The sequence below is a fragment of the Chrysemys picta genome, chromosome 2 (genome assembly GCF_011386835.1).
Source record: "Chrysemys picta bellii isolate R12L10 chromosome 2, ASM1138683v2, whole genome shotgun sequence".
NCBI lineage: Eukaryota > Metazoa > Chordata > Testudines > Emydidae > Chrysemys > Chrysemys picta.
In genome coordinates this window covers 248824281-248836740 of record NC_088792.1, presented here as the reverse complement: position 1 = coordinate 248836740, position 12460 = coordinate 248824281, and the positions used below count along the sequence as shown (strand labels likewise).

Below are 12460 nucleotides of genomic sequence, written 5' to 3'. Positions count from 1 at the left end.
TTACAAGCTAAGGCCTTGATCTTGCAACGTGCTATATGTGGGAATGTCCCAGGCCCACATGGCACCTTCCCATTAACTTCAATGAGTCTTTGCATGCATGCAGAAGTCTGCCTACGCAGAACTCATTGCAGGATTGGAGCCTAACACAGACTATTAATGTTGTAATATGTTAATTAGTGTTTATTAAATATAAACCATATGTGCAATGTGGCTGTGCCAACTTTCCTGGAACTTAGGCCTGGTCCACACCTAAAACTTAGGTCAACCTAGAGACGTTGCTCACGGCTGTGAAAACTTTCATGCCCTGTGCGTTATAGTTAGGGTGACTTCGGCCCCTTTGTCCCCATGGACATAGTAGCTAGGTTGATGGAGAATTCTTCTGTTGACCTAGCTACCACCTCTTGAGCAGGTGGATTTACTACAGCGATGGAAAAACCACTTCTGTCACTGTAGTAGGTGTCTGCTACAGTGGTGTAGCTGCGACTGTGCCACTGTAACCCTTGTAGCATAAGTTTAACTTTTAGATTTTCCTTTCTGTTTAATTATTTATCTCACAATGCAACATTGCATAAATGCGTTTTGGTTCTTTGGAGTTTTTTGCTTTTAATTTATTTGTTTTTAAAGTAAAAAATAAGAAAAAAGTCTGGGGGTTGTTGACTTGCCCAGTTTACAGATCTTCTGGGATTCCAGGGCTTGAAGTTCTTTGGTCCTCAACTGTTCTTGGCTTGTGCATCTTACAAGTCAGCTGACCTTGGAGGTTCTTTGAAGTAACAAGTGCATATTTAATTAACTACACTCAATTATTTGTGCGTGCCTTGAAAATGCCACCATTATTACGTGAGTAGCTAACACCTTAATGCAGTGGTTCTCAACCTTTCCAGACTACTGTACCCTTTTCAGGAGTCTGATTTGTCTTGCCTACCCCAAGTTTCACCTCTCTTAAAAAGTCAGGCTCAGGCTTCAGCTTTCTGCTCTGGGCCCCAGCAAGTCTAACACTGGCCCTGGCAACCCTATTAAAATGAACTTGCCCACAGTTTGAGAACTGCTGATATAGTATATAGAACAGTATAAATTCATTGTTTGTATGAAATGTTAGTTTCTACTGACTTTGCTAGTGCTTTTTATGTAACCTGTTGTAAGACTAGGCAAATATCTAGATGAGTTGATGTACTTTCTGGAAGACCTTTGCATAACCCCATGGGTATACATACCCCTGGTTGAGAACCTGAATGGAACTGTAACAAGGGGTCTGGGGCCAGCCAGCCAGCCCTGTTTGGTTATCAGACCCACCTAAGAAGGGGTCAGAGCCTGTAAAGGGTTGAGAGGAGCTGCAGGAAGAACATGGCTTCTGCAGCAGGCCCTGAAAGGAATAGTGCATTCTCCTTTCAGAACTGAGAGAGGCAAGGGGTGGGGAAAAGACAGAATGAGTAGAGGAACTTTTGTTTGGTTTGGGATATTTTGCCTAAATTTTATGTTTGGAGGAATAAAACTGGCCAGAGAGAGACTTCGGAGAGCCAGTGAGTCCTTCCTGGGAAGATGAGGAGATTCAGCGTGAGTGAGAGGAAACTGAGGTAGCAGCTAGACAGAAGCCAGACTAAGGTAGATGGTGCTGTGACAGGAATGTCTCTGTCCGGGTGTGCTCAGTTCTGCTTTTTCAAAAGTTGACAAAGATGGCCTGGATTGTTCACCATTGCCTCCTTCCAGTTAGCCCCTGCCCCCCAAATTAAGAACATCTCTTAGTTGAATTCCTTATTGTTGAAATGCTTTTAGGCCCTGATTCTACAATGAGCTCTCGGCAGAAGTGAGGCCATTGTGGTTACACACTACCGTGTAACTTAAACCAAACTGCACCTTTTTATTTACATCACTAACTGCCAGTATGCCTGCATTCTTCAAAGCACTGCACAGTCCACAGAAAGAACACTTTACCACTTCCTGACTCAAAAGCAATACACCAAGGGACAGCATTTCCCACTTTTCTCAAACTTCTTGTCACCAATTGTAAAAATGACAACAGAAACAGAGGTTCTGATTCCCCTTTAATTTAAACTGGGAGTTGTAACTCCATTAACATCTATGGAATTACTTTCAGTTTACACTAGTGTAAATGAGAGGAAAATCAGGTTCAGAGTTAGTAACTACAGTGACAAATATCTTTGACCCAGATCCTTATATTGTAGGATCTACATGGAAAGAGCAGATTAGTCAACTGACAAAGAATTATACTGAGTATTGGTAATACACAATGTACACATTTACTATAGTCCATGCACAAACTGTATAAGTATAATGGCTTTTTCCAAGCATGAGATGTCTGTAGCTGAAGGTTGTAGACTTCTTAAAGCCCTTATGAAAATGAAGACAAAAAGCTTCATGAAAAGTCTTTGCTAAATATACACCATGACTTACAAAATAGATAAGAAGAGAAGGATGACTTAGGAAGGAAGGATGGAATATGAGAGTGAGGCATTGGTGTGGGGTAGAGTTAAGATTATATGCATAATCTTAACTGTGTATTTCCATACTTTATAATGTGTAGGTGTTTGGGGTTTTTTAGCTGAACCTTAATTTTGAGTGACCAGGTTTTCCACAGTGTAGGTTTGTATTTTTTACAGTAACATTACTTTAGGGTATTTTCAAAAAATAGTGTCAAGTATCAGAGGGGTAGCCGTGTTAGTCTGAATCTGTAAAAAGTAACAGAGGGTCCTGTGGCCCCTTTAAGACTAACAGAAGTATTGGGAGCATAAGCTTTCGTGGGTAAGAACCTCACTTCTTCAGATGGCCACATTAACACCACCCTATACCGAAAACCTACCGACCGCTACGCCTACCTTCATGCCTCCAGCTTCCACCCGGTCACACCACACGATCTATCGTCTACAGCCAAGCACTGAGGTACAATCGCATCTGCTCCAACCCCTCAGACAGAGACCAACACCTACAAGGTCCTGCCACAGGACCCTCTGTTACTTTTTTCAAAAAATAGTCTGTTCCTCTGCTCAATTTTAACTACCCTTATTGTTTTTTTTTTCCTGAGAATTTCCTTAGGTTTTATAGAACGTCTTAAAATTGGTTAATGAGGAGTCCCTGCAAGCTGCCACAGATGGACTCTGCTTCTTTCTAGAAAATTTCCACCTACACATGTGGCTTCCTCTCTCCTGCTCCTCAGAATAAAGGCCTGATTCTCCTATCATTTACACCCATATAGCTCAGGTGACTTGATTGCATAGATTCACATATTGTAAACCAGAAGGGACTATTGTGATTATCTAGTCCAGGGGCTCTCAAACTATGGTATGTGAGCTGCTTGGTGGAAGTGGTGCTTTGTAACAGTGGTCTGTCTGCTTTAAAGGGTAGTGGTCAGGAGCGGATTTACCATGAAACAAACCATGCGGTGGCATGGGCCCCCCAACAGGGGGCCCCCCAAAATGCAGGACAAATATCTAATAACCTGCCCCTCAGTCCTGGCTGGCGGTGCAGCAGGGTTCAGGCAGGCAGGCTGCCTGCCTGCCATGGCTGGAGACCCCACGCCACTCCTGGAAGCGGCCAGCTGCTGGCACGTCTGTGCATGCCCCGGTGGGGGGGGGGGAGGCGGCTCCACGCGCTGCCCACTCCCTGGGCAACACACAGAGACCCACTACCCCCCTCCCCCCAAGGTGTGCACAGAGATGTGCCAGCAGCATGGCTAAGGCGGCTCCCTGCCCCCGTCCCTATGCATCGCTTTGCTCTCGGAAGCGGACGGCATGTCCCTGCAGCCCCTTGGGGGGGGGGGAGGTGTCTTCACACATTGCCCCCGCCCCAACTCTGCAGCCCTTATTGGCCCCCCCACCTAGGAGCCGCTGCTGGAGGGGTGTGTGTGCTGGTCGCTTTGGGAGTCATGCCGCCCGAGGTAAGCGCTGCCCCCCTGCCTCCCTCCCACACCCCAACCCCCAGCCCAGAGCCTGCACCCCACACCCAAACTTCCTCCCAGAGCCCTCACCCCTCCTCCCATACCCCTGCCCCAGCCCAGAGCCTGCACCCAGCACCCAAAATTCCTCCCAGAGCTCACTTTCCGCACCCCCTCCTGCACTTCAGCCCCCTGCCCCAATCAACGTACCTCACTTTATTTTCATTTACTTCCCATTACTTATAATATAGGAGGGGGATGAAGAAAAAAGAATGAATAACGGGGTGGGGGGCAAGATAAGAGAATGTTCTTTTTCTTGGCTGGGCCCTGGGGGGAGGGCAAAAAATGAAGCTGCGCACAGGGCCCCACTAACTCCTGATCCACCACTAGTAGTGGTGTCTTGGGCCAGCCAGCCAACCCACCCCTGTTCCATATGTAGATCTTTGTAGCCTGTGATCAAGTCACCCCTTAGACAAGGATTGAAGGAATTCAGTCCAAGATTATCAGGCATGTGTTTTTTCAGTCTCTTCATTCTTGTGGCTCTTCTCTGAACCTTCTCCAATTTTTCAACATCCTTGTTGAATTGTGAACACCAGAACTGGACACAGTATTCCAGTAGCATTCACATCTCTGTCAAATACAGTGGTAATATAATTTTACTACTCCTACTTAGTATTCCCATTTATACATCCAGAGATCACATTAGCCCTTTTTGGCCACAATGTTTCACAAGGAGCTCATGTTCAGCTGAATATCCCCTATGGTCCCCAAGTCTCTTTGATTCATTTCTTCCAGAATAAAGTCTCCCCCATCCTGTAAGTAAAGCCCGTGTTCTTTGTTCCTAGATGTATGACTTTACATTTGGATATATTAAAATACACATTGTTTGGTAAGCTGGGTGCAAGCAATCTAGATTTTTCTGTACCTCTCTCTCCTCTTCATTATTTTCCAATCCCCCAGTCTTTGTGTCATCTGCATCTGAGCTACCTATAACCAGACTCTGGATTCCCCTGTTCTTATGTGGCTTCCTCTCATATTCCTTTCAGACTGGGCCCATCTATTCCTCTCTTCCCCACTGTTGTTTCTTACAACAATCAGTTATGATTGTATAGCTACAAATATGCAGTGACAGGTACCCAGAAGTCACCTACTACAGGACAAGCCCAACCAGGAAAATAACAGAACTCCACTGGCCATCACGTACAGCCCCCAGCGCATCATCAACGATCTACAACCTATCCTGGAGAATGATCCCCCACTCTCACAAGCCTTGGTGGGGCCATCGCTTACAGATGGCTCCACCACCCTGAAGCAAATACTCACCAGGAACTACCCACCACACCACAGAAACACTAACTCAGGAATCAATCCCTATAACAAACCCTGTTGCCTTCTCTGTCCCCATATCTACTCTAGCAACACCATCATAGGACCCAACCACACCAGCCACACCATCAAAGACTCATTCACCTGCACATCTACTAATGTGATATATGCCATCATGTGCCAGCAATGCCCCTCTGCTATGTACATTGGCCAAACCGGATAGTCTCTACGTAAAAGGATACATGTACACAAATCAGACATCTGGAATGGTAACATACAAAAGCCGGTAGGAGAACAATTCAATCTTCCTGGACAATCAATAACAGATTTAAAAGTAGCCATTCCTCAGCAAAAAAACTTCAAAAAATGACTTCAAAGAGAAACTGCTGAGCTACAATTCATTTGCAAAGTTAACACCATTAGTTTGGGCTTGAATAGGGACTGGAAATGGCTGGCTCACTACAAAAGCAATTTTTCCTCTGTCGGTATTCCCTCCTCATTAGTTATTGGGAGTGGACCACATCCACCCTGACTGAATTGGCCTTGTTAACACTGGTTCTCCACTTGTAAGGTAACTCCCTTCTCTTCATATGTGAGTATATTTATGCCTGCACCTGTAATTTTCACTCCATGCATGTGAAGAAGTGGGTTTTTTACCCAAGAAAGATATGCCCAAATAAATCTGTTAGTCTTAAAATGCCACCAGATTCCTCATTGTTTTTGTGGATACAGACTAACACGGCTACCCCGCTGATGCTTAATTCTGCAGTGGTCCAAGCAGACTTTTTAAAGTATATGGAAACCATTGTTAATAAGTAAGCAATTCCACCACTCCCAAAACTTGTCAAAAGTGTCACATCTCTCGCCAAAACAATGTAGCACTTTCTAGGCCAAGTCATTTTGGAAATAGGACAAGCCAAAAAATTTTTTTAAAAAAACCCCAACAAATAAAAAATCAGAACCCACAACTCAGGAAACTATCTCACAACTGAAATGCACATAAACTCCTGTCCAATTATATCTCCCATATGCCTTGTCCAATTTGTCCCAAATTCTAGAAATGCTCCATTCTAAGCAAAGAGCTTGCAAATGAAAGTTCAGGCAGATCAGTTTGATTGTGGTGAAGTTAGAGTTGATGTGTCTATGCATGAAGCAAACTCTAGGGAGTTAGGTTCAGCCTAAATAATGTATCTATGCATACAGTAGTGTCTGTACATATATACCAACTTGCAAATTGATGCTGTGTCCCCTTATCTGTCTGACTCTTTATTAGCTCCATTTTATTCCCCTTTGCTCGCTCTCTTTTTAGGCTCTTACTCCGGGTCCATCACCATGGAATCTGAGTGCTTCCTCACTTCTTTCAAATCTTTTCTCTCCCCTTTTCCCCCTCTTCTTATCCCTGCATCTGTTCGCTCAATCTCTCTCTCTCTCGTCCCCTCTTCTTCCCTTATCTCTTCTTTTTGCAGTTTCTCTCTCCCTCCCTTCCGCTCCCCCCTTCTCTCTTTCTCTCCCTCTCCTTTTGTTGCCTGGGCTTGTTCCTAGCTGCAGACTTTCTCTGTGGCTCTGGGCCGGATCACGTGCGTTAGTGACAGCCTGTCCCGGCGCGGCCCCGAGCCCCGCTCTGCTCACATTGGTGGGGTCTGAACCCTAGCCCGGCCCCGGGGAGCCGGGGCGGGGCCTGGGGCGGCCGGGGCCGATCAGCTGTTCGCTGGATTCTATAACAACAAAAGGTTCGCAGGGAACCGAGTCGGACGGAGGTGGCTGTGGAAACAAGACCCGGGACCCCAGGAACGGTTCTGCAGAGCCCGGGGCCAATCGCTGCCTCCCCTCATCTACCTCACTAGTCATTGCTGCCGTCCGCCTCCTCCTGTCTCTGGAAGGTGAGTAGTGGAGATTTGTATCCAGTCTGGAAGTGGCCCTGGCAGCTTGATAGTGCGAGTCGGACCCCCCCGGACACAGCAGCCACCTCAGGTTCCCTATGCCCAGACTGCGTCCTCTACAGGGTAGGCTGGCGGCGGGGGTGTTACGGTTTCGGGACTGGAGCGTCTTCCCCACGCCCAGTAGCGTACCCCTGGCTCTGCCTATGTCCGGGAGGGAGCAGAGCGGTCTGTGTCGCCGTTATGTGTGGGGCTGATCTGTATTTCTCCCCCTCCCCCCACTATACTCCTAAAGTAGTCCTAGGTCCTGGACAGGAGACTAGCTCGATAGAAACTTTATGAAACAGAAGAGATCTCTTTCTCCGTGGTTACAGGCGATCGGGACAGTGGCCTGACTGCTCAAGGCGCTGAGCACCCGCAAACTCCCTTGAAGCCTAGGGGAACTCGCAGGTGCTCGGCACCTTTGAAAATAGAGGCTTATGTCGTTTTTATGGGAGGGTCTTTCCCTATGGAGTGACTGTGAGCACACGCTGCCCCCAAGCAGCGTAACAGTGGGGGTCCTTTTGCCTCTGGGGGGTGGGGGGATGCGCACTGCCCCTGTACTTTGCCACTCGTCGTCGGGAGCAGTGGGTGTCCCTAAATGTCTCGGACAGCGAGCTGCGTTGTGGACTCCCCAGCCCGAGTGCGGGGGAGCGCCCACCTCCGCCCAGCTCCTGGTACGCGCTGCCCCGCTCTCTGCGCGGATTGCCCGCGCGCCTCCGCTCCCTCGCGGGGAGATTCCGCGTACGGTGGAGTTGGGGCTCAGGTGGGACCGCGCAGCGGGGGTGAGTTCTGCCCCGAAGAGATGGGAGGAGGTGGGAGGCCCAGACTTGCTGGGGGCAGGCACCGATCCGCTTGTTTGTTTGTTCCCTGAACTTCCTCTTCGCAGACGCCGAAGTAGCTGCGTTGCTAGTTTGACCCTTTTGTCTCTTTTCTCTCTTTCCCCCCCCCCCTCCCCCGGGAGGAGGAGTTCGGGGCGGCCGGTCCGCCCAGGGGCTGGAGGGGTGTCGGGTTGCCGCCTCCTGCCAGTGCGGAGCCTATTTGCTTGGTTGCGGAGGGACCTTCCCCCCCGCCCCTGCTTTCAAGGCAGTGTTTGCTTGCGCGCTAGTCAGGTGTGACAAACCCAGCCATCCTGCAGGCACCGCCCTAGAAGAGGGGGGCTCCGAGCGATCAAAACAAACCAGAGGATGTGACTCAGCCACAGGCGAGAGGGCAACGGATTGCAAGGTCAGGTCATCTAAACCCAGGGCTGAGTCCTTAGGGAAAGTGCCTGACCCCGGTGGCCAGAGACCTGGACAAAAACGCCCCTCAGAAGCAGCCCGGTCCCACCTTCCTCTTTGTTGTTGTTTGCCCCAAAGCAAGCTCTTTGTCTGGAGAATTAATCTGCACCTGCTGGGGACTTTCCACCTGAAATCACAATCCTCTGTCAGGCATAACAGCTGGCACCCCTCCATTATGATGTTTGAGTGAGGTAGAGGTTGTGGAAGCCAATTAACCATTAAAGCATAATGCTTACTTGTGCAAATGTACCTGGAAACGTTCGTCTCACTTAGGGGTGGACTGTTAGCCTCAGCCTAGAGGAACAGGCTTCGTGTGAGCTTCCCCCTCTAAGGCGGCACTCTTCTCTGGGCTCCCCTCTTGCTTGGAAGGTGAAGTGTAGTAAGTTTCTTCCCTTTTTGTGGTACAGACTGCAGCCTGTCAGCTCTGCTGGCCAGTGCATATTGGGCAGAACCATTGCTTTATCTCCCCCTTTACTACCCAGTTGTTCACAGGTGACGTATGCATGTAAGTGTCAGGTGTGCAGTGCCTGCTCCCCACACAGCTACGTTTGAAGATCTGATCTGGGCATGGCTAACACAGCCATGCAAGTGAGTAAGGGGTAGTAGGCCTTACTCCTCTGTGGCCACATAGTCAGAGCTACAATCCAGTACTTGATATTTTGTCTACCTCCTCTCATTTTTATTAAATCCTTGTGTGAGGGATGAGGTGTCTTATTTGAGAACCTACATATTTTCAGCAAAAAGCAGTTCTGTGGTTTCTTAGACACTTCCTGTAAGTCTATTCACTGTCATTGATCTTGTAAGGAACAGCAATGACTCCAACTGGACCTTTCTAATAACAGTATTGGCACTGAATGGATAAGTTCTCATGATTTCTTTGAGAGAACCTGGAGACTTCCAGAAACCACACTTGCAATAGCTTCTCAAAAAGCTAGGTGTCTTATAAACTGCAAATATTTTGAAGTAGAGTGATCAGTTGATCATTTTACATATATACCTTTGTATCATCTACCTCTGAAAGCAGTTCAGCGGAACTTCCTTTTTCATATTCCACCAATATTCAGAATGCCAAACACATCTTGGAAACTGGATAACTGTTTCAGAGAGGCTATTATGCCACCTACAGTAAGTTTGAGTTATTCAGAATCACACTTGTTGCCTTATGCATCAAAGAACACTATAAAGTCTGCTAGGCCTAATTGTTGACCTGCCATGAAAATGGTGTCTTATTTTAAGCTTTCCTTTAAGAATCCATTTTATTTCTCTCCTGTTCTTCCCCTCTCAAAATAACAACAATAATTTTTATAAACTTCCCCACACCTAGTATTTCCTTGGCTGAAAGTTTAAAAAGTAAAATTTGACCCAACAAACTGAAAACAGTACATAAATTAAGGTGGAGCTAGAAAACATGCATCACTTTTACTGACTCCTGGTGAAGTTTCAGTTTTTTCATTTGTAATATTTTCAGCCCAATACATGTTAAGCTATTGCATTCTCTAGAACTATAATGGATTTGATAGGAATTTTACAGTGGGACCAGTGTTGTGGTCAGTAAATATTTGGGCTGACAACCTTACCTTGTAGACATTCTTCTGTGTAGATATCTCTACTTGTAAGAAGCACAATACAGTGAACCTGACTGCAGATAAAATACCTAAGCAGTAACTATACTGTATGGTAGAAAATTAAGTTTACAAAATGGTGGCCACTTTGTTCAAGTCAATGCACTGAAAGCTGTTATGGTGGATGGAGAAACACTTTGTCATAGTAAGAACATAAGAAAGGTCTGACCTAGTATGGTTCATCTAGCCCAGTTGCCTCTCTTCTGACAGTGGCCAGTGCCAGATGCTTCAGAAGGAATGAACAGAACAGGGCAATTATCAAGAGATCCATCCCTTGTCATCCAGTCCTTGCTTCTGGAAATTAGAGTCTTAGGGACAGAGCATAGGGTTGCATCCCTGGCCATCCTGGCCCATTGATGAACCTATCCTCTGTGAACTTACCTAATTCTTTTTTGAACCCAGTTATACTTTTGGCCTTCACAACATCCTCTGGCAACAGGTTCTACAGCTTGACTGTGCGTTGTGTGAAGAAGTCCTTCCTTTTGTTTGGTTTTTAAATCTGCTGCCTATTAATTTCCTTGGGTGACCTCTGGTTCTTATGTTATGTGACAAGATAAATACTTACTTTCTTCACGCCGTTCATGATTTTGTAGACCTCTGTCATATCCCCCCCTTAGTCCTCTCTTTTTCCAAGATGAACAGTCCCAGTCTTTAATCCCTCCTTGTATGGAAACTGTTCTATACCCTAGTCATTTTTGTTGCTCTTCTCTGTACCTTTTTCAATTCTAATATGTCTTTTTTGAGATGGGGTGACCAGAATTCAAGGTGTGGGAGTACCATTTATTTAGTGGTATGGTGTGTATATATATCTATCCCTTTCCTAATGGTTCCTAACATTCTGTTAGGTTTTTTTTGACTGCTACTGCACATGAAGTAGATGTTTCCAGAGAACTAGCCACTATGATTCCAAGATCTTTCTTGAGCAGTAACAGCTAATGTTACCTGTACCTCTTTCAGTTTTGATTAAAACTTGCTTTTTTGGAGCCTCGTGGTGGTTGCCAAGAGACCGCTGAGCAAGACACTGTTAGTGGTTTTAGCATGGGGATAAAAGTTTAGGAACCAAGTTCTTGCATACAAGAATTGGCTAGACCTTATTTTGCTGTCCTTTCACACACACAACTCTCAGTCAACTATAATACACTATTATACTGCTTAGCCTACCCAGTAAACACACTTAGAGCTGCATAGCAAACCAAATAGCACCAACCCCAGTTTATGCTGCCCCCAGCTATATTTATAGGAACCATTGACACTTTAATTATCTAGGGTTACAATGGTTCTTGATTAATACTCTTATTTTTCAGCCTCTGTCTGACATCCCATGTGCTGCAGAAGTACAACAAATTGAGAAGCACCAATAGTATTGGATCCCAATGTCAGAATGTAAACCAGTTCCTAGGTGGCTTAACAAACAGGAGAGACACTCCAATGATAAACAGAAGTAACCAGCAAAAGTCTCTCTTTCTGGTATCCAATGCAAAGGCATCTTTGGTTCAAGACAGAAATTTGGAGTTCATGTTCTGTAAACATAATCTCCCTTAAATTAAATTTATGTACTTTGTTTTGCTGTGCTTTGAACAGTTATTTTGAATGTCTTCTCTAGTATAGCTTGTGAGAGTGCAAGATAAAACTATCTGAATATAGAAATTCATACCTTTTTATGTAAATGTCTCTAATTTACCTTGTCTGTCATAAACATAGGCTAGTTCCAGGAAGAGAGGAGAGATGTATAAGTGATACATTGTGTTTACACACACATTCTAATAATTAACTTAATAGGTGGAAATATAGCTAGAGGTGCTTAAAATAAATGACTGTAGTTTAAATACCTGAATATTTCTGTTAAAGTATAGCATTTTGACACCATCATTTGAACTCTGTTAATGGTTCAAATATAGTGACTACAACAGGTGATCTCATGTGCAGTTGTGGTGATCCCAGGAACTTGGACTTTTTTTTTTTTTTAATTATTGTTAAATGGCTAATGTTTTTTCAGCTTCAACCACAAAATAAATAAATAAATATGAGTCCAGGCTGAAACTGATAGTCTCTTAAATATACATTTAGGGAAGTGTCTTCTGTTGGGAAATTAATGTTGCTTATCATGAAATGTAAGGAAGCAACTTTATTCTCAAATTGTGGTGGTGCAGCCAGCATTTGCATTAATTAAGTAGAACCTCACAGAACACAGTAGTATTTAACTAATCACTGTGAAAAGGATCCCACTTAATAACCATGCTAGTGCGCCTGTGAACCTGATTATGTTTTCTTCTGTAATGTGTTTAATGTTCAAGCAGAGCCCCTGAACTGCACAAGGATGGTGGTACTTTCTGTGTATGCCTTCTCTGCTCAATACAGAGAGGGTCAGCTACCTACATTCTACATCAATGGGACCCTGCAGAGGGCTCTCTGCAGGACTGGGGCATGTGC

The 12460-nt window shown here is 45.5% G+C and overlaps 1 protein-coding gene across 11 annotated transcripts in view; it reads left to right on the top strand.

Annotated features, from left to right (window-relative positions):
* The window catches only part of TP53INP1 (tumor protein p53 inducible nuclear protein 1), a 60011-nt gene that overhangs the window by 36192 nt on the left and 11359 nt on the right, over positions 1–12460 (top strand). For 2 of the 11 annotated variants that reach the window (XM_042845102.2, XM_005291610.5), the window contains exon 1: positions 6806–7092. The exons of 2 other annotated variants lie outside the window; for them this stretch is intronic. The gene's annotated coding sequence lies outside the window, so the exon portion shown is untranslated. Of the gene's footprint in view, positions 1–6804; positions 7093–7192; positions 7216–7238; positions 8356–12460 lie in introns of those variants that run through there. 7 more of the 11 variants (XM_024105267.3, XM_042845099.2, XM_042845101.2 and 4 more) reach the window with 6 other exon arrangements.